General features: G+C 40.8%; 1 protein-coding gene and 1 pseudogene across 24 annotated transcripts in view; both read right to left on the reverse strand.

The window, feature by feature from the left end:
* Positions 1-22,373, reverse strand: part of DLG2 (discs large MAGUK scaffold protein 2) — a 1,649,366-nt gene that overhangs the window by 224,539 nt on the left and 1,402,454 nt on the right. The window lies entirely within an intron of this gene.
* On the reverse strand, positions 248-21,581 carry LOC129399602 (polyadenylate-binding protein 2-like; annotated as a pseudogene).

Here is a 22,373-nt window from a genome sequence, read left to right on the forward strand (position 1 = left end):
GATAGTCCAGTGGGTTAGATAATTGCCTGGCACAAGGTTGATCAGGCTTTGATGCCTGGCACCACATAGAGTTCCCAAGTCCAGTCAGGTGTGATCGCTGAGCACAGAGCCAAGAGTAATCCCAGTGCTCCATAGGGTTTGGCCCCAAAACAAACAAACAAAGCCATTAGTCTATAGGGCTACCCAGTAGCACAGACAACGGGAGAGTGCCAACATCATGAGGCGCTCTTCATCAACTTCACACACCTCATCCTCTACAGCATCCAGCCAGTTCAAGTTCCTGCTCATCATCCTGCAAAAGTGCTTCTGGAGCAGCATGGGAGAGCACCTCCAAAGGTGGTACATCACCCTGCACCTCAGTGACATTTCTGTGCAGATCAGCGTCTTCCAGAACAATACCAGACTCATCCTGTGCCCACTTATGGCGGCCTCCTGCAGGAGAGGGGTTGCCTCAACTGCTTCCAGGCCTCCTGAGTGCTTGCTCCCCTCTGCACTCAATCCCATGGACCCTGCTCTTTGTTGCCCACCCCACCCTGGGCTGCTTTGCTAAGGTGCCCTGGCCCTGGGGCTAGGCCAGAGCTGCACCACCCTTGTGGTGGGGTTGCTGGGTAAATTATTTTTATACTCCAGGTGTGACCTGTACATGGGAAAGCCTTAAGATGGGAAAACCTACAAAAACAGGATCATTGATTGACAAAAAAAAAAAATCATTAACAGGCAGATAGTGTGGAGGGGAGTGCCTGAATGTTTCCTTTCTGACAAGGTTAAAACCTGTTTGGTTAATTGATTGTTAACACTCATTCTTCTGGTGGTTGATTTTCAAAAATAATAATGGCAATTGTGCATATTGCTGTGTCCTGGAGTGTTCAAAGTGCTTAGACTCGCTGAATACTTACTTAATCTGTGAAAGATTTCTGTAAGTAGGTCCTATCACAGATAACAGAAGATGACAAAGAAACTGACATTCAGACAGATGAATCAATCCCAGCAAACTCACCTCGTTGCCAAGTGTGCATGGAGCTGCGTCCAGCTCCAGCAGGTTGGTATCAAAATCCATTCTTATGTGTTTATCCCAACTGCCCCAAGCAATTTCACATCCTATTGCTAGAGGGAGGGGTGCAATGTGGTACAATGTACTTATTCTCACTGTTAGTAGACATTATAAAAGATCATACATTTCAGAACCAGGAGCATATTGTTTTAACCATAGCTTTGTAATAAATTTACTGCAAGTGATTCCTTTATCTACAAAATATATATGCCAATTCCTACTTAGTAAAATTCAGTTTATCAAAAATGTATTCTTGGTCTATAGTTTATAAAATTATTATTATTGTTATTATTGTAACTAGCATATTTCTTCATTTCTTTGTTTATTTTTGTGAGGTCACACCTGGTGATATAGGCTTTCTGCTGAGCGATCACTCCTGACATTGTTCAGGGGCACCATTGTGGTGCAGGGACAAACTGCTGTCCACATGCATTACCTGCTAAACCATCTCTTCAGCCTCTCCTAGCAAACTTGTTTAGAGAAAATTGTTTTTTCTCCACTTTCTTCCTAAATTGTATTTCAAAGTGTCAACTGTTTGTTAACGCATCTTCTAACTGCCAGGTATGTAAAGGGTGTGAAAGCGCAGAGAAGTCCGTCATCCAGCATATAGAATGTCACTAGGGGTGGGTGGACTTCCTGCCGGGAAGTGACAGTCTCAAGGACTCTTCTCTGTCTGAACAGCTCACTAGCTCCTGTTTTCACTTTTATTTGTCAGTTGAGTGCACCAGCCCAGAAGGTCTACTCACAGCATGTATGCAATTCACTCTTAGTGAATTCAACTTAGCTTCCTTTGGCAGTTTCAAATAGTGCCCACCACAAATCCCATAATAAAAATATATTTTTCTTTTGCACACTATATACCTGTTGCTATTGACTCAAGGTATCTGTCTCAAGTTCCCATGGCAAACTCGTATCCCAAATAAGTACGAGCTGGTATTTGGCCACTTACAAAGTCCTAGTCAATGAACTCTTCCTTATAAGAAACTGCTATCTTAACAGGATGTAATCAACATGTCTTGAGAGAGACCAATGGTAGCTCCATGGGACAAGGTATTGTTCCAGGCTCTGTGTTTCTAGAGAATGGCTCAGAGCAAGCTTGCTTTGCTCAATGCAGATAACTCTATTTGTTTAATTTCTCCTCTAAGCATCTGTGGTATGTGTGGATGAGGTAGTTGTCTCTCATGATTAAACTAATAGGAATTTAGCTAACAGGAATTTAGCTAATAGGTGTTTAATTTAACTGATAGAAGTTTAGTTTAGCACTGTCAAGAGAGATGCCTGAACTCAGAGCCAGAAATAAACTGGCACACCGCTGAGTATTGTCCCTACACCAAACAAAAAAACAAAACATTTATTCAGTGAAAGTATTCAGAGTTTCACTTTGCGATTTCTTAGTTACGTAGCCTTACACAAATTGCTTATTGTTCCTAAATCATAAATTTTTCTATTATAAATCTTAATAAAAAAACAACTGTCACATTCCTCTGGGATGTAGCAGCTATTTTACAAACCATTTTGTTTTTCCCATGAATGACTTTGGCGAAGCAGTGTCATGAGACACTGACATGGGTTTTTAACATGGGTTGATTTATGTTCTCCCTCCAATCACAGTGCTGAGGTGCAGGATAACATTGGGTTTGTCCTTTCAGCCTTGCCGCAGGGAACTTAGTTTACCTTAAAGCAATGTCCTTTCTGTGTGGACACAGAAAGACAGTTAATATGCTTTGTAACCTGGGAGCTGATTGACTCCAATAATATTTATCTCCTGGGCATCTGCTTTCTCAACTCAGGTGCACTTAGTTCCTAGCACCCCAAAAGCAGGGTCCCGATGACGGATGGAATGGACCCAGGACAAGCTGTGAGCTACCCTGGCATCGAAATGGGCCTGACCAAAGCACCACAATACTCAACTCTAAATTGAGAGCATGGTCATAGACAAATGCTGTCATGAGCCAAAAGTAACAACGAGACTAGGACCCTGCTGGGATTAGGAACACTAACCTTGACCTGAGGACTGTGGTCTGGAATATATAATGAGATGTCCTCAGGTAGAACCAAACTTTAAGTTTGATATATCTCTTACTGTGCTCATACAGAATTACATTGCTAAAAATATTAGAAGTAAATTTACTATACTATTTAAATGGATTACTAGCTGAGGAAAGAAGAAAGTGACACACCCTGGATGGGATCCCGCCCTTAAGCAGATCTCCTAGTAATCTGGAGTAATCTCCTTAGATGAGATTTTGTTAATCTCCTGGAGGAGTGGTTTTACCCTTCTTTGTTGATTTGTTAATGTTCAACCCACCTCTGTGTGACCACCCTATGTGATTGCTATGTAAACTAAGACTGTAAGAGAAATGGGGGGACAAGACACAGAAGTGGGGAGAAGACACAGAAGCAGAGCACAGAAGTGGGGAGAAGACACAAGGAGAGAAGACACAGAAGCAGAGGAGGAGACACAGAAAGGAGAAGACACAGAGCGAAAGAGAAGCATCAGAGCCAGAAGCAGGGGAAAGAAAGAGCACAATGTAAGTGAGAGTCAGAGTCAGAGTCAGAGAGAGAAGCAGAAGGGCTCCAGAGACTGAAGCAGAAGGGCTCCGGAGAGAGAGATCAGACAAAGAGAGATTGGAAGAGACCAGAGGGAGACTACAGAGACAGAGTCAGAGATAGAGAGACAGATAAAAGAGAGCACAGCGGCACACACAGAAGCAGAGCACAAAGGAGAAGCCATCCCGATCCGGTCCATACACAGTGGCTCGAGAGCACCAAACATGAGCAGCAAGAGAGCAGGAGAGAGAGAGCCACCCGGAGAGCTCATGAACAACACACACATCAAATCATCCCCTTCTGATCGTGCGCACGTGAGTGCATTTGTATTTTTTACACTGAGGTGCCAGAGAGACAGTAGAGTGGGTAGGGTACTTGCCTTGCATGCAGCCCACTTGGGTTTGATCTGGGCACACATATAATCCCCAGGGCTCCATCAGGAATAATTCCTGAGAACAAGCCCTGAGCACTTCCTGGTGTGGCCCTAAAATAAAAACAAATGAACAAACAAAACCCAAACAAAATCGTAAGCTGAATTGCCAACCTCCAGTGACCTGACTTGATTGTGACACTTTTAAATATATAATTGGTAAAAGGAAGTCAGATTAGAGTGGACCCTTAATCTACTCTAATATGATTTGAGTCCTTATAAAAAGAGGGAATAAACTTGATATATATATGTGTGTGTATATATATATATATATATATATATATATATATATTACACACACCGAGAAAGGAGAGCTGCAGGCTATGATTGTAGCTATGCTATCTATGCTATTTCCAAGTCAAGGAATTACCAAAGATCATCAGAGTCCTGAGACAGACACTCCCCCATGCCTTTAGAGATAACTCAAGTTTGTGCGCACTTCGATTCCAGTCTCAAGCCTCCAGATCAGAGAACATTAGATTTCTGTAGGTCTCAGCTACCTAGTTGTGCTTTGTTACGGCAACCCATAGGAAATGAATAGGCAGTGAGATATTATCTTTACCTGACACATAAGGAAACTGCACTCAGAAAAGATGAGTAAATTGGCCTAGGTTTTCATGGCTAAGAATTATTGGGGAAGAGATTAAAATTGAGATCTGTAAGAAGCAGTGGTTCCTAGAGGCTAGTTCCTGATCCATGTTGGTCCAGATTAGTATGAGAAAACTAAGTAAACTGCAGTGAATTTTCATCCCGCTGAAGCAAACTTCATTTATGATAAGATTATATCTGGCCAATTGTTTGTCTTTTCTATTATTTTTGTTTCAAATTTGTCCTTATATTTCTGAAGCGATTAGAATAAATAGTTATTTTGGTTTTGTCTATTTTTAATATCCTTTATTTTATTAAAAATATTAAAAAGTTGGCAATTTTGTTGGCCTATAAAAGTTCGTTGTAAAATCCTTCTGCATCCTTAAATGTAGGAATAACTGCTTTGCCACCTTCTAAAAGTAAGAAAACTTTTCACATGTAGTCACATTTGGTGATGGAAAAAAATCTTAATCAACTGAAAATGCTTCTTCTTGATCATAAATAAAATGCTTATTCTAACAATAACATCTTTCATCTTATTATAAATAATTAATCTGGAAAAATCTCATGTAATAAATTTGCATTAACTGACCACTATACCTCCTTAATCTCAGGCTTCTGGCCTTGCTCTTCAGACTTTAAGTCCCGACGGTGTCGTGGTCCTCGCTCTCCTGCCTCTGTCCCCTGCCAGTTGGCATGTAGCTGGTGCTTCTGGATAGCTGGTTAGTGTAGAGCACCCGGGATGGACTCCTGTGGCTTTCACACTTGAAGGGACTTTCAGCTCTGGCCCTTTCACTAAGAATATTTTTGTTGACCAATACCTAATTTACTTACTAGAAAAATTTAAAATGTATTGAGGGGAATGTTCTGGAGAACAAACTCGGAGCCTCTCACAGGCAAAGCAGGTGCTCTATCACTGAGCTACACTCTGGGCCTCCAAAGTTATCTTTCTATTATTTTCTTTCATTATTTTGGTTTTAGAGCCATGTCAAGCAATGTTCAGGGGTTGCAGGAGTCAAGATGTTTTTAGTTTGATATTTAATCTGGAGTGATAGCATAGCAGGTAGGACATTTGCCTTGCACTCGGCCAACCAGGGTTAGATTCCTCTGTCCCTCTTGGAGAGCATGGCAAGCTACCAAGAGTATCCCTCTCACACGGCAGAACCCGGAAAGTTCCCCGTGGCATATTCGATATGCCAAAAACAGTAACAACAAGTCTCACAATGGAGAGTTACTGGTGCAAATCGATGAGCAACGGGACGACAATGATACAGTGACTTCAATAATATCTGTTCATGATAGGATTCAACAAAATTCAGACTCTGACTTAGTTTTAACTCTTTTGTTTTCTTTCCTTCTTAGTGAGACTGCCTGTCTGCCTTCCTTCCAAATTCCTGCCTTGCTTTTGACTTTATTTGCTTTATTTGGGCTCCAGGATCTGTGGTTTTGTGCATCGTGTAAGTATTAAAGTAATAACCTCCATTAAGTATATTGAACATCAAAAAAGTTCTCAGTAAACGCTAGTACCCTTTAAAGAAAGAGATAAAGTACTGTGAGTCTATGAGGGAGATAGCTTAGGACTAAAGAAGAGTTAGGACAACTAAGAGCTTGACAAGATCAATCTACATGGGAAATGTCAATAAATTTTATCCTTTATTGACTATTCAATGATCCATAAGACAAAAATTATTATAGGGGCTGGAAAGAAAGTAAAGGAGTTAAGACACATGCCTGGCGTGTGGAAGGCCTAGTTTGATCCTGGCACCTTGTTTTCCCTTGAGTACGGCCAGGTGTAAGCCTAAAGGCCTGTGAGTATTGTCAGGATGGCCTAGGTAATCTCCACCACTGCAAGCCCAAGAAGCACTGTATACCCTTGACCTTCCACTGAGTCATGTAGCCAGTTGGTATGGCAACTGTTATCTCCATAGCACCACTTGAGAGACCTTATCCCTCAAAAGAAATTATAGCAGACAATTTTTATAATTATTTTTCAATTTTTATGAATTCTTATTTTTGAATATGTATAAGCTTATACATCTACACATAGAGAAATATATATATTCATGTATATGGATAGATACTAACAAATCATGTATATCATTCGTATAAATTTGACAGTCATGTGTACACTATTCTGTTTCTGAGAAACCAAGAAGGAAAAAGCCTTTATACATATAAGAATTTGCTCTTTCTTTTTGTTTTACTGCTATATGGTCCCCTATCACCTAAATTTAGGCATACTGATATGTCATATATTGGGAAAACTTAGTAAAGATGACATTCACCCCATCTCTTTGCTATGGTTATCTCTTAATCCAAATCAGTGAAGGAACAATTCCTTAATTTCATAAATACTTATGGAGAGCCTACTTTGTATCGGGCATTGTATTACTATATGCAATGGCTGAACATTATAATCAGAGCCAGATTCTTTGTTGCTGTTTTTTTGTGGGGGGAAGTGCGGGGGGCGGGGCTGGTGCACACAGCCATTCTTAGGACTTACTCCTGGCTCTGTGGTCAGGGATCACTCCTGATCTATGTGGGATTCCAGGGATCCAACCTGGGTCATCTATGTGCAAGACAAACACCTTATCCAGTGAACTATTTATCCTGCCCCCAAAATCATATTTTTTGAGCCAAAAGGAGTTTTTAATTCCAAAGGGTAAATAACATATAAACTATTTTTTATATGTTTTAAGAATTTCATAACAGTTTTTAAGCGTCTTTTCACTACGGTGCTATAGATGCCCAGAGAAAGGCATTGATTCAAACTTGTCTGGATAAGCCTTTGTCTCAGATGTGTTTTGATTAATGATTAAAAGATATCCAGATAAAGAGGAACTAGACAATCAGAGTGAGAAGCAAGTACTATGCAAATGTCCAGAGGGAAGGGACATGGATCCCAAGGAATGGAATGTTATATATTTGTCATCTAATAAGTAGCTGAATTATATGTTATGGGGGAAAAGATAACTTTAAGGGTGGAGAGGTAGTACAACAAGTATGGCAGTTGCCTTGCCCTGAGACTGACCTAGGTTCAATTTTCAGCACCACATATGATCTCCTATATCTAGTCAGGTGTGATCCCTGAGTGCAGAACCAAGAGTTAGTCCTGAGCACTGCCAGATGTGGCCCCCAAACTAACAGACAAAAAATAATAACTTTAACATTTAGGATGCCAGAAAGTAACTACCCTTTACTCATGATCTTTATCAGTACAATGAAGCCTAAAATTTTAAAAGTCATGCTTCATAGTTAGATAGTCCTGATTCATTCAAGCTGAACTTTGCTAGTTTCTTAACTTTTCAGAATTAAAACTCCATTCCTCATCTTCAGGATGGAGATATTACTATGATATTTAAAAGCTATTGATTATTTTGAAATTTAATATATGAAATATCTTGCTCCCCACTGCCCTAAGACAGACACCATGGCAAATGACAATTTGTATACTAAAACTTATTTGTTTCATTGTGAGCGAATGCCTAACAAATTTCTGTTTTCCATCACAATATAGTTGTTTCTAACTTGGACTGAGCATCTCAAATCTTTCAGTGTGAATTTTTTTTTTTTTAAATCAAGTGCTGGGCCAGAGCGATAATACAGTGTACAGGGTGCTTGTCTTGCATGTGGCCAACCTGGGTTCTCTTCCTAGCTGGGAAGCCTACTAGGAGTGATCCCTGAGAACAGAGATAGGAGTAATTCCTGAGCACTGACAGATATGACCCCTCCCCCCACAAAAAAGTGTATCTTTCCTATTACCTTATTAGTTACATACTTCGTATTGTTATAGCATATATCCATGTATACTACATGTAAGTTATGGAGCCATAATAATGTCCCACAGCATATACATTGCAAATCCTATACAAAAGACAAATTTAAGGGCTAAGATAAATATTGATATTCAGAGAAAAGTCTTCATCTTACATAGGATGCATATGCTTACTTTGAATAATATTTACAACTCCTGCATAGGAAAGTCCTCATTCTATTTATTCATAGAGAACCTGACAGTACAGAACAAGTAATATGAACTAGTACTAGAATTAAAGTCTAAAGATTAAAATACTGAGACATTGGGAGGGGGGATGAAATAACTGTTGACTTGCAATATCAATACCTATCCAAACCAGTACTTGTATTTTTAGTTGTATGTGTATTTAATACTGTCAAAAGAGAAGCAAAAATAATATAACCACCTTACTTTGAAAATGCCTAACAGAACACATATATTTCTTTTTGGAAAGAGACAATGGATAGTTTCTTAAACAATATGAAAGAAGAATAGGTGTAAGCCCAGGTAAGAAAGAAATTGGTGCCAAGAAGTTCATGTAATTTAACATAGAGATGACAAAGTCTCACAGGTGGGAAAGAACACATGAAATTAATGGAATAAAAAGGCTGAGGTGGGAAATAGTGAAATTAAAAAGGCTTTGGGAATCAGAAAGGTCAAGAAAAGAGAAATTTGAAACTTCTTCCAAAAGTTATCAAAGTTTCTTTGAACTACAAAATATTATCAGCAGGTATGTACTACTTAGTCAAGATCATATTCAATGCAAAGAATGCAAAGAATGGGTTGAAGACCAAGACAGAATAAGATAATATGAACATTTAATTGTTGAGACCATTAATTCATATGGTCTCCTTTACATATAAAATCTAAAAACAGAAAGAACCTAAGTAGGCAAAAATAGATTAGGGGTTGTCAATGATAAGAACGGGTTGGAGTAAGCGAAAAAGGATGAAGTGGTCAAAAGGTATAAGGGTGCACGCCGTTCCCCAGCACCACAGTGGTTTTCTCTTCTGGTCCAGGTGTGTGACCTCCCCTTACCCTCTCTTCCCACGTCCCAGCCAGCGTCTCGGACCCTGACCATCCCAGCCCCCCACCCCCCTGGCCCCGGACTGCCACCCTGGCCTGCAGCACAATGTTCCCCAGCACTGCAGCCATTTTCTCTTCCAGCCCAGGGGGCGTGGCCTCCGCAAAAGTGGGAGTGGCCTCTTTTGGAATCGCAATTATTTTCCTCAAACCCATCAATCTGTTGTTACATTTCAGTCTGTGAATAACATCCTACCTATCCCAAAATCAGTAGGCCAATAGGCCACTAGTCTACCCCAATTTTACCAAAATACCAATGAATACAAGCAGCTATACAAGCCCAATATAAAAGAGCACATTCTCCAAAAGCATCAACTGGAGGCCTCATGTAAGGAACAGAGGAACATCTGAGAAGAAGGACAAGTTTTGGAAGGGGAAAATAAAAAGGCGACCACCATTGACTGAGCCCATCCAGAATACTTGCTTGCAACAAGAGGGAATAGGGATAGTGAAGTTGAAGGTCACTCTTCCATACCACCACAACAACATAAAGGAACAGTGAAAATCCCCACCACAAGGAGAAGATGATGAAAGGAGTCCAGAAGCCTCAACAGGCATTTCCCACAAACTTGAGCTCTCCAATAAAGAATTCAGAGATGAAATGCTGAAGATATTCAATGAACTCAAAGAAACAATGGAACAGGTATCCCTTAAATTAAAGGAGGACATGGAAGAAACAATGTAATGGACATCCAAGAAAATACAGGAAGAAATGAGAGCAGAAATTAAAAAGCTACAAAAAGAAGTGTCATGAATAAAGGATTCAGTAGATGAAATAAAAAACTCAGTGGGTGCCCTCAACAATACAATGGCTATAGCCAGAGACAGAATCAGTGAGCTTGAAGATGAGCTGCAGGAAGCCCTCAGACAACAACAAACAATGGGAAGAGACCTCAAAATAGCTCTAGGGTGAATCAGAATCCTAGGGGATGATTTCAAGATGATTAGAATCATTGGAGTACCAGAGGACAGGGAAGCAACCCCAATGAAAAAGCCACAGTCAAAGAAATCATTGCTGAAAAGTTCTCAGAGCTGGAGAATGCAGGCATCCAGATTAAAGGAGCCCAAAGGGTGCCAGCTAAAAGAGACCCTAACAAAAAAAAAAACTCCAAGACATATAGTTACAATGACGGACATCACGGATAGAGACACAATACTGCAAGCAGTAAGGTCAAAGAAGGAAATCACATACAAAGAAGCACCCCTTAGATTCACAGCACACCTCTCATAGAAAACCCTCCAAGCCAAAAGGTAATGGTGGGATATAGTGAAAAAACCCAATGAAATGAATGCTTCACCAAGAATATTTTATCCAGCTAAACTCTCATTCAAACTCGAAGCAACAATACACTATTTTGTGGATAAACAACAGCTCAGGAACTTCATAGACTCAAAACCAAACCAAAAAGAAGGACTAAAGGGGCTATTGTAAGACATGAAAAACACTTACAAGCACAACAAACCCTTACAGAAAGATGGCACAAAACCCCATAACAATAATCTCTCTGAATTCCAATGGTCTAAATTCACCAATTAAGAGACACAGAGTAGCAAAATGGATTCAGAGACTGAACCCAACATTCTGCTGCCTATAAGAAACACATCTGAACAGTCAGAAAAAACACAGACTCAAAGTCAAAGGATGAAAAATATTCCTGCAAGCGAACAACTCCCTCAAAAAAGCTGGTGTGGCCTTACTAGTATCAGACAGCATAGATTTCAGGTTAAAAAAGATTAGAAGGGACAGTGAAGGCTATTTTTTATTAAACAACAGATATGTACAGCAGGAAGAAATCACACTCCTAAATGTGTATGCACCCAAAGAGGGACCAGCTAAATACAGACAGCTGTAACAGACAGCTGTAACAGCTGCTAACAGACCTTAAGAAGGACATTGTGGGCAACACAACAGTAATTGGAGACTTCAACACCACCCTATCACCTCTGGATAGATCAAGAAAATTAAAGCTCAGCAAGGAAATACTGGCTTTGAAGGAAGAAATAGAAGAATAGATACAAGACTTTATAAACATCAATAGATGTAGAATACACATTCTTTTCCAATTCACATGGAACATTTTCCAGGATAGATCATGTGCTGGGCCACAAAACATACATCAACAGAATTAGGAAGATAGAATTGTATCAGCTATCTTTTCAGACCACGGTGCACTGAAGATAAAAGTTAATCATGTACAGATGCAGAAAACCAAATCAAACACCTGGAAATTAAACAATTCAATGTTGAACAATGAGTGGGTCAGGAAGGAAATCAAGGAAGAAATCAAAAGGTACCTGGAAACAAATGAGAATGAAGACACAAGCTACCAGAACCTGTGGGATGCAGCTAAAGCCATGTTAAGGGGAAAATATATAGCCCTGCAAGCATTTCTCAGGAAGGAAGAAAGGGCCTACATAAATAACGTGACATCATAGTGTAAGATCTCAGAAAAGGACCAACAAAAGGAGCCAGAACCAGGCAGAAGGAAAGAGATAATAAAACTTAGAGCAGAAATCAACGACATGGAAACCCAAAAGGCAATCCAAAAGATCAAAGAAACCAAGAGCTGGTTCTTCGAGAAAATAAATAAGATTGATTCTAGTGGCTTCACTAGTAAAACTCACAAAGAAAGAGAGAGAGAGAGACAACCCTAATTAACCGAATCAGAAATGAAAAGGGGGATATCACAACAAAAACCAAAGAAATTCAAAAGATCATCAAAGACTACTTTGAAAATCTGTGTGCCACAAAACAAGAAAACCTTGAAGAAATGGATAAATTCCTGGATTCCTATAATCTCCCAAGGCTGAATCAAGAAGACCTGGATTACCTAAACAGTCCTATTAATATCAAGGAAATTGAAACTGTAATCAAAAGCCTTCCAAAATACAAAAGCCAAGGTCCAGATGGATTCACTAGTGAATTCTTCCAAACATTTAAAGAGGACCTATTTCCAGTTCTTCTCAAGCTTTTCCAGGAAATTGAAGAAACAGAAGGTCTCCCAAACAGTTTCTATGAGGCTCATATTGCCCTAATACAAAAAGAAAACAATGACACCACAAAAACAGAAAACTATAAGCCAATATCCCTGATTGATGCAAAGATTCGCAACAAAATATTAGAAAATAGAATTCAACAACTCAACAACTCATCAAAAAGATCATACACCATGACCAAGTGGGATTCATCCCGGGGATGCAAGGATGGTTTAACATCTGAAAATCAATAAACATAATCCATCATATCAACAAAAGAAAATATAAAAACTATATTATATCAATAGATGCAGAGAAATCATTTGACAAGATCCAGCACCCGTTTATGATGAAAACTCTCGACGGAATGGTTATAGAAGGGACTTTACTCAATATAGTCAAAGCCATCTACGACAAGCCTATGGCAAGCATGATTCTCAATGGGAAAAAAATAAGAGCCTTCCCTCAAAGATCAGGGATGAGACAAGGAAGCCCACTCTCTCCACTTTTGTTCAATATAATACTGAAAGTACTTGCAATAGCGGTTAGGCAAGAAAAAGATATTAAGGGCATTCAGGTAGATAAGGAAGAAATCAAGCTCTCACTATTCGCAGATGATATGATACTATACTTAGAGAACCCTAAAACCTCTACCAAGAAATTCCTAGAAACAGTATGCATGTATAGTAAAGTTGCAGGCTATAAAATCAATACCCAAAAGTCCATGGCTTTCCTATATGCAAATAACGAGAGAGAAGAAAGTGACATGAAAAAAGCAATCTCATTCACAATCCTGCCTCAGAAAATCAAGGACCCCAGAATTAGCATAACTAAGGAGGTAAAGGACTTGTACATCCTAGTATCCGACCGACAACATAGATTTCAGGTTGAAAAAGATTAGAAGGGACAGTGAAGGTCATTTTCTATTTATCAAGGAATATGTACAACAGGAGGAAATCACACTCTTAAACGTATACGTACCTAATGAACAACCGGCTAGATATTTAAAACAACTCCTAACAGACTTTAAAGAAGACATCACTAACAGCATAATAGTAGTTGGAGACTTCAATACCGCCTTATCACCTCTGGATAGATTGACAAGACCAAAACTCAGCAATGAAACACTGACTCTGAAAGAAGAAATTGAAGAGAGAAGCTTAATAGACCTATACAGGGCTTTACACCCCCCCAAAAAAGAATACACATTCTTTTCCAGTGCACATGGAACATTTTCCAAAATAGACCATGTACTGGGCCCCAGAACATACCTCAATAGAATCAGAAAAATAGAAATTGTATCAACCATCTTTTCAGACCACGACGCCCTAAAGATAGAAGCTAACCACACACAGATATGGAGAACCAAATCAAACACCTGGAAATTAAACAACTCAATGTTGAACAATGAGTGGGTCAGGAAGGAAATCAAGGAAGATATCAAAAGATACTTAGAAACAAATGAGAATGAAGACACGAGCTACCAAAACCTATGGGATGCAGCTAAAGCCATGTTAAGGGGAAAATATATAGCTCTCCAAGCATTCCTCAGGAAGGAAGAAAGGGTCCACATAGATAGCTTGACTTCACGGCTCAAGACCTTAGAAAAGGACCAGAATAAGGAACCCAAACCAGACCAAAGGAAAGAAATAATAAAAATTAGAGCAGAAATTAATGACATGGAAACCAAAAAAACAATCCGAAAGATCAATGAAATCAAGAGCTGGTTCTTCGAGAAAATAAATAAGATTGATAAACTGCTAGCAAGACTCACAAAGAAAGAGAGAGAAAAAAACCTAATAAATTGAATCATAAATGAAAACGGGGACATCATAACAGAAACCAGTGAGATTCAAAAGATCATCAGAGACTACTTTGAAGGTATATACACCACAAAACAAGAGAACCTAAAAGAAATGGATGAATTCCTTGATTCCTACAATCTCCCAAGACTGAACAAAGAAGACTTGGAATACCTGAATAGACCCATTAATATTAAGGAAATTGAAACTGTAATCAAAAATCTCCCCAAAAACAAAAGCCCAAGTCCAGATGGATTCACTGGCGAATTCTTCCAAACATTTAAAGAAGAACTGTTGCCGGTTCTCCTCAAGCTTTTCCAGGAAATTGAAGAAACAGGAACTCTCCCAAACAGTTTCTATGAAGCACACATCTCCCTAATACCAAAAGCAAACAAAGGCACCACTAAGAAAGAAAATTATAGACCAATATCCCTGATGAACACCGATGCAAAGATCACAACAAAACATTAGCAAATAGGATCCAAAAACTTATCAAAAAGATCATACACCATGACCGAGTGGGATTCATCCCGGGGATGCAAGGATGGTTTAACATTCGGAAATCAATCAACATAGTCTACCATATCAACAAAAGTAAAGATAAAAACCATATGATAATATCAGTAGATGCATAGAAAGCATTTGACAAGATCCAACATTCGTTCATGATAAAAACCCTCACCAAAATGGGTTTTGGAGGAACTTTCCTCAAGATGGTCGAAGCCATCTACCACAAGCTTACGGCTAGCATTATCCTCAACGGGGAAAAACTAAGGGCCTTTCCTCTAAGATCAGGCACAAGACAAGGATGCCCACTCTCACCACTTCTCTTCAATATAGTACTGGAAGTACTTGCAATAGCGGTTAGGCAAGAAAAAGAGATTAAGGGCATCCAGATAGGAAAGGAAGAAATCAAACTCTCACTATTTGCAGACGATATGATACTATATCTAGAGAAGCCTAAATCCTCTACTAAGAAACTCTTAGAAACAATAGACTTATACAGTAAAGTTGCAGGCTACAAAATCAATACCCAAAAATCCATGGCCTTCCTATATACAAACAATGAGGCACAGGAAAGGGACATGAAAAAAGCAATCCCATTCACAATTATGCCCCAGAACATCAAGTACCTCGAAATCAGCTTAACCAAGGAAGTAAAAGACCTCTACAAAGAAAACTAAAAAATGCTACTCCATGAAATAAAAGAAGACATGAGAAAATGGAAACACATACCCTGCTCATGGATAGGGAGAAGCAATGTTCTCAAAATGGCAATACTCCCCAAAGCATTATACAGATTCAACGCGATCCCTATAAGGATACCCATGAAATTCTTCAAAGAAACAGATCAAGCAATCCTAAAATTCATATGGAACAACAAACGCCCACGGACAGCTAAAACAATTCTTGGGGAAAAGATGATGGGACGCATCACCCTCCCCAACCTCAAACTTTACTACAAAGCGGTAACAATTAAAACAGCATGGTACTGGAACAAAGGCAGAGCCGCAGACCAATGGAACAGGGTGGAATATCCCTACACACAACCCCAAATGTATGATCATCTAATCTTTGATAAGGGAGCAAGAGATGTGAAGTGGAGCAAGGAAAGCCTCTTTAACAAATGGTGCTGGCACAACTGGACAACCACATGCAAAAGAATGGGCTTAGACCTCAACCTGACACCATGCACAAAAGTCAGATCAAAATGGATTAAAGACCTCAACATGAGACCACAATCCATAAGGTACATTGAAGACAGGGTCGGCAAAACCTTCCACGATATTGAAGATAAAGGTATCTTCAAAGATGACATGCAACTGGCCAACCAAGTGGAAACAGAGATCAACAAATGGGACTACATTAAACTAAAAAGCTTCTGTACCGCAAAAGATACAGTGACCAGAATACAAAGACTATCTACAGAATGGGAAAGGATATTTACCCAATTCCCATCAGATAAGGGGTTGATATCAAGAATATATAAAGCACCGGTTGAACTCTAAAAGAAGAAAACATCCAACCCCATCAGAAAATGGGGCGAGAAATGAACAGAAAATTTCCCAAGGAAGACATACAAATGGCCAAAAGGCACATGAAAAAATGCTCTACATCACTAATCATCGGGGAGATGCAGATCAAAACAACCATGAGATACCACCTCACACCACAGAGACTAGCACACATCCAAAAGAACAATAGCAACCGCTGTTGGAGAGGATGTGGGGAGAAAGGGACCCTTCTACACTGCTGGTGGGAATGCCGACTGGTTCATGCCTTTTGGAAAACAATATGGACGATTCTCAAAAAATTAGAAATTGAGCTCCCATTTGACCCAGCAATACAACTGCTGGGAATATATCCCAGAGAAGCAAAAAAATATAGTCGAAATGACATCTGCACTTATATGTTCATCGCAGCACTGTTTACAATAGCCAGAATCTGGAAAAAACCCGAGTGCCCTAGAACAGATGACTGGTTGAAGAAACTTTGGTATATCTATACAATGGAATACTATGCAGCTGTTAGAAAAAAATGAGCTAATGAACTTTGCATATATGTGGATCAGCTTGGAAAGTATCATGCTAAGTGAAATGAGTCAGAAAGAGAGAGACAGACATAGAAAGATTGCACTCATCTGTGGAATATAGAATAACAGAGTAGGAGATTAACACCCAAGAATAGTAGAAATAAGTACAGGAGGTTGACTCCATGGCTTGGAAGCTGGCCTCACATTCTGGGGAGTGGGCAACTCAGATAGAGAAGGGAACACCAAGTAAAATGTGGTTGGAGGCCACGTGGGGGAAGGGTGATAGGTGCTGAATTTAGACTAGAGATTGAACACAATGGCCACTCAACACTTTTATTGCAAACCACAACACCTAATTAAAGAGAGAGAACAAAAGGGAATACCCTGCTACAGTGGCAGGATGGGGTGGAGGGAGATGGTATTGGGGGGATAGGGATGCTGGGTTTATTTGTGGTGGAGAATGGGCACTGGTGAAGGGATGGGTTCTTGAACTTTGTATGAGGGAAACATGAGCACAAAAATGTATAAATCTGTAATTGTACCCTCACGGTGATTCACTAATTAAAAAATAAATTAAAAAAAATAAAGGACTTGTACAAAGAAAACTACAAAACCCTACTTCAAGAAATTAAAGAGGACATGAGGAAATGGAAACATATCCCCTGCTCATGGATTGGGAGAATTAATATTGTCAAAATGGCAATACTCCCCAAAGCACTGTACAAATTCAATGCTATTCCTATAAGGATACTCATGGCATTCTTCAAAGAAATGGAGCAAACACTCCTTTAATTCATATGGGAAAATAATCCCCCATGAATAGCTAAAGCAACTCGTGGGGAAAAGAATATGGGAGAAATCACCATCTCCAACCTTAATCTCTACTACAAAGCAGTAATTAATAATTAATTTAATTAATAATTAAAACAGCATGGTACTGGAAAAAAGGCAGAGCCGCAGACCAATGGGTCAGGGTTGAATATCCTGACACACACCCTCACATATATGATCATCTAGTCTTTGATAAGGAGCAAGAAATATGAAGTGGAGCAAGGAAAGCCTCTTTAACAAATGGTGCTGGCAAAACTGGACAGCTACATGCAAAAAATGGGCTCAGATCTCTACCTAACACTATGTACAAAAGTCAGGTCAAAGTGTATTAAAGATCTCAACGTCAGATCAGAATCCATAAGGGACCTGGAAGATAAGGTTGGAAAAACCCTCCACAGCATAAAAGCTAAAGGTATTTTCAAAATGACACGCCACTGGCCAAGCAAGTGAAAACAGAGATAAACAAACTGGACTATCTTAAACTAAGAAGCTTTTAAACCTCCAAAGAAATAGTGACCAAAAGACAAAGACAGTGTACAGAATGGGAAACAATATTTACCCAATACCCTTCTGATAAGGGGTTGATATCAAGGATTTATAAGGCACTGGTTGAACTCTACAAGAAGAAAACATCCAACCCCATCAGAAAATGGGGGGTGGAAATGAACAGAAATTTTCTCAAGGGAGAAATCCAAATGGCTAAAAGACACATGAGAAAATGCGCTACATCACTAATCATCAGGGAGTTGCAGACTAAATCAACAATGAGATATCATTTCACACCACAGAGACTGGCACACATCCAAAAGAACAAAAGCAACCGCGGATGTGGGAAGAAAGAGACTCTCCTTCACTGCTGGTGGGAATGCCGACTGGTTCAGCCCTTTTGGAAAACAATATGGATGATTCTCAAAAAGTAGATTGAGCCCCCATCTGACCCAGCATACTGATCCTGGGAATATATTCCAGAGAGGCAAAAAGGTATAGTAGAAATGACATCTTCATTTGTATGTTCATTGCAGCACTGTTTACAATAGTCAACATCTGGAAAAAATCAGAGCGCCCAAAAATAGATGACTGGTTAAAGAAACTTTTTGGTATATCTACACAACAGAATACTATGCAGCTTTTAGAAAAGATAAAGTCATGAAATTTGCATATAAGTGGATCTACATGGAAAGTATCATGTTAAGTTAAATGAGTCAGGAAGAGAGAGACAGGCATAGATGATCGCACTCATCTGTGGAATATAAAGTAACAGAATGGGAGACTAACACCCAAGACTAGTAGAGATAAGGACCAGGAGGTCTCTCCCACAGCTTGGAAACTGGCCTCACATGCTGAGGGAAAAGGCAGCTGAGATAGAGAAGGGAACACCAAGTAGAGGATGTTGGGAGGACCCATTCGGATTGAAAGATGCGTGCCAAAAGTCGACTAGACCAAACATGATGGCCACTCAATACCTCTATTGCAAATTATAACACCCAAAAGGAGAGAGAACAAAAGGGAATGCAGAAGCAGGGTGGGGTGGTGGGGGATGGGGTGGGGGTTGTGGGAAGGATACTGGGAACATTGGTGGAGAATAGGCACTGGTAGAGGGATGGGTAAATGATCACTATATGACTGAAATGCAAACATGAAAGTTCATAAGTTTGTAACTGTACCTCACGGTGATTCACTAATAAAAATATTTTTAAAAAGGTATATAAGCTTATTTATAAAATTATTAAGATTATTATTATTGGTGATACAACATGCAGCTTGATATCTATGGTAAGCAATACTACATTGATTTGAAAATCAGTAAAGTAGTAACTTTTTTTTTCTTTTTTTTTTTTTTAAATTTTATTGAATCACCATGTGGAGGGTTACATAGTTCTCAGGATTATGTCGGTTATACAATTCTCAAACACCCTTCCCTTCACCAGTGCCCATCTTCCATCACCAACCCCCACAGTATACCTGCCACCCCCTCCCACCTCCCCAGTCCCCACCCTTGTACATGATAAGTTTCACTTCGTTTACGCCTTATCTCGATTACATTCCATGTTTCAACACAACTCACTACCGTTGTTGGGGTTTCCCCCAAAAAAGAAAAGCAGTCCTATTGCCAAGGAGGCATTTGATAGTTCTCCACTGCTAAGAATATAGAGATATTAAGTCCCACTGTTTGTTACATAACTTTTCTTTTTCCCCCTTGCCCCGCGCCACCGAGTTCACGCCTGTTTAGTAATCGCCACGCTGCCTGACAAGGGAAAAAAACCCGAAAAGGATGGTTATTTCCCATCATCAGCAGGCGTGGGGCTCTGGCTTAGTTGATAGACTAGTAGAGTGTCTGCAAGCAGTCTCTGGAACCGAAGGTCTTGCGCTGGTATCGGCTCCGGCTCGAGATTCCACCAGCGTCCCACTGTTCCATGTACATAATTTTTCCCCTTATATCCCATTCCCACGCCACCAGGTCTGTTTGCTTAATGGACATCACACTGTAGTTGATGACACGCCGCGTTTCTTCCCGAGAAAGAAGAAAATTTCTTCTCAGCCGGCGTGGGGATGTAGCTTAGTTCAGTCTAGAGAGATGGCTACCACTTTGATTGCCTTCAATATTTCAGCAACAGACTTACTATTCTTGTTAGGATCTCCCACAAAAGTCCGACCCATTAAAAAGGGACATATTACATATTGCTGATGCTAAGATGACATTAGCATCAGCAATATGTAATATGTTTTTGGGTTTTGGGTTTCTGTATAAAGTCCAGGGAAAGTACAACCAGAAATAACATCACTACAAACTTTTACCCTTTTATGGTGCTCATAAGATGGAGAAACCTAGAGAGAGGCTCGGCGTCTCCATTTTGTGCTCAGGAAAACCGCGGACCCTGCGCTGTGCTCAGGAGGAAGGAGTTGAGAGAGAGAGAGGTTAAAAGAATTGGGGGATGCCCGGTTCCCACTGTTTCATCACGCCGTGGGGTCTCTGGTCCCATGCCGGAATTAGTTCAGTGGGCTGCTTGGAGTCCAAGGGCGCTTCCTTGGGCTCTTCCATCATGCTCGCTCCACAGCAGGGTCCAAAGGGAAGCACACGTGGGGGAGGTGGGTTTAAGTATCTATCTACTGTGGGCGGGGGTCGCCGCCCCCGCCCCCTGGGGTCTCCCGCAAGCGCGCGCGCGTCCTGTTTCAGCTGGATCGCCGTCTCCATTTTGCGCTCAGGAAAACCGCGGACCCTGCGCTTTATTTGTCTTCCTCTAAACAGGGACTCATCTAAGGCCAGGGAAGTCCTCACGGACTCTTTGTCTGAGCACTCGATATATGCAAACCCTTTGGGGTGGCCACTAAATTTGTCACAAAGAATGGTGACGCGGTTGACTGAACCACAGCCATGAAAGTGTGCTTCCAGCTCTTCTGCTGTTGCACCATAGTCCACGTTGCCAACATAGATGGAACTGGCATCAGCTTCCATCTCCTCCTCAATGGACATGATCACTGGGCCAGCATTGCCGGGGGGCGGGCTCATGTTCATCTGCTTCTCCACCTCGTTCTACAGCTCCTTGAGCTTCTCCGCTTCCTCCTCCATTTCCCGGACTCGAGCTTTGATGGCTTCCAGCTCCGGCTCCTCAATGGCGCCGTCCCCCGGGTCCCCCTCGACCAGTCCCGGCTCCTCCTCCTCCTCCTGGCTGCCGGGTGCTCCCGAGCCAGGCCCAGGGCCCGGAGCTCCTGGGGGGGCGCGGGGCCGGGGCGGCTCCTCTTCGGGCTCGGGCTCCGGCTCGGGCTCCAGCAGCAGCTCCCCAGGCTCCAGTTCCTCAGACTCCAGGCCGTTCCCGTAGTCCCCTGCGCCCCCCGGGGGCCCCCTCCCCGGCCTCCCCACCGGCCCTGGGCACAAGATGGCGCCGCCGCCCCGGCCCGGAGCCCCGACCGACCGCAAAGTAGTAACTTTTGAAAGTTCTCATTATAAGAAAATGTTTGTAACTGTGTTTTAGTGATGGTGTTGACTGATCTTCTGCTTGCTTACATGTCACTAACTGAGTCCCTGGCACTGCATATGGGCCCCTAAGCAGCCAGCCACAGTTCTTAAAGATAGAGCGAGGAGTAAGCTCTATGCACTGCCAGATGTATGCCCCTAAAACAAAACAAAACAAAAAACTGATGCAAACTTGTATGCTAATTATATCTAAATAAAAACATTATAGTATGCAAAACCCTTTTTCTTTTGAAGAAAACAATAATAAAGTAAATAAAATAATAACAATCTGCTGAGAAGATGCTAGGTTAGTAATTCTATGTGCATTTTCTCATTGGGTCATTACAATGATCATGACATCTTTTTTTTTTTTTTTTTGGCTGTTTGGGTCGCACCTGGCAAGGATCAGGGATTACTCTTTGCTCTGCACTCAGTAATTACTCCTGGTGGTGCTGGGGGGGACTATATGGGATGCTGGGGATTCCGGGTCAGCCGTGCGCAAGTTATATGTCCTACCCACCATACTATCGCTCTGGCCCCCAATAATTACATCTTTCTAGAGGGCATTATACTTTAGTGTATATTGGGTATTTGCAAGGCACAATGTGCTGACCTAATTGGCCCGGTCTGGTTTCACTCACTCCATATGACAACAGTGGTTTTTTTACATTTTAATAAAAAATAAAATAATGCTTTCTGGTGGATGAAAATGATCAGATTTTCAAGTTTGAGTGCCCATAAATAAAGTTTTATTGGAACATAGCCATAACTATCCATCAGT

This window comes from Sorex araneus, chromosome X (genome assembly GCF_027595985.1).
Source record: "Sorex araneus isolate mSorAra2 chromosome X, mSorAra2.pri, whole genome shotgun sequence".
Lineage (NCBI taxonomy): Eukaryota > Metazoa > Chordata > Mammalia > Eulipotyphla > Soricidae > Sorex > Sorex araneus.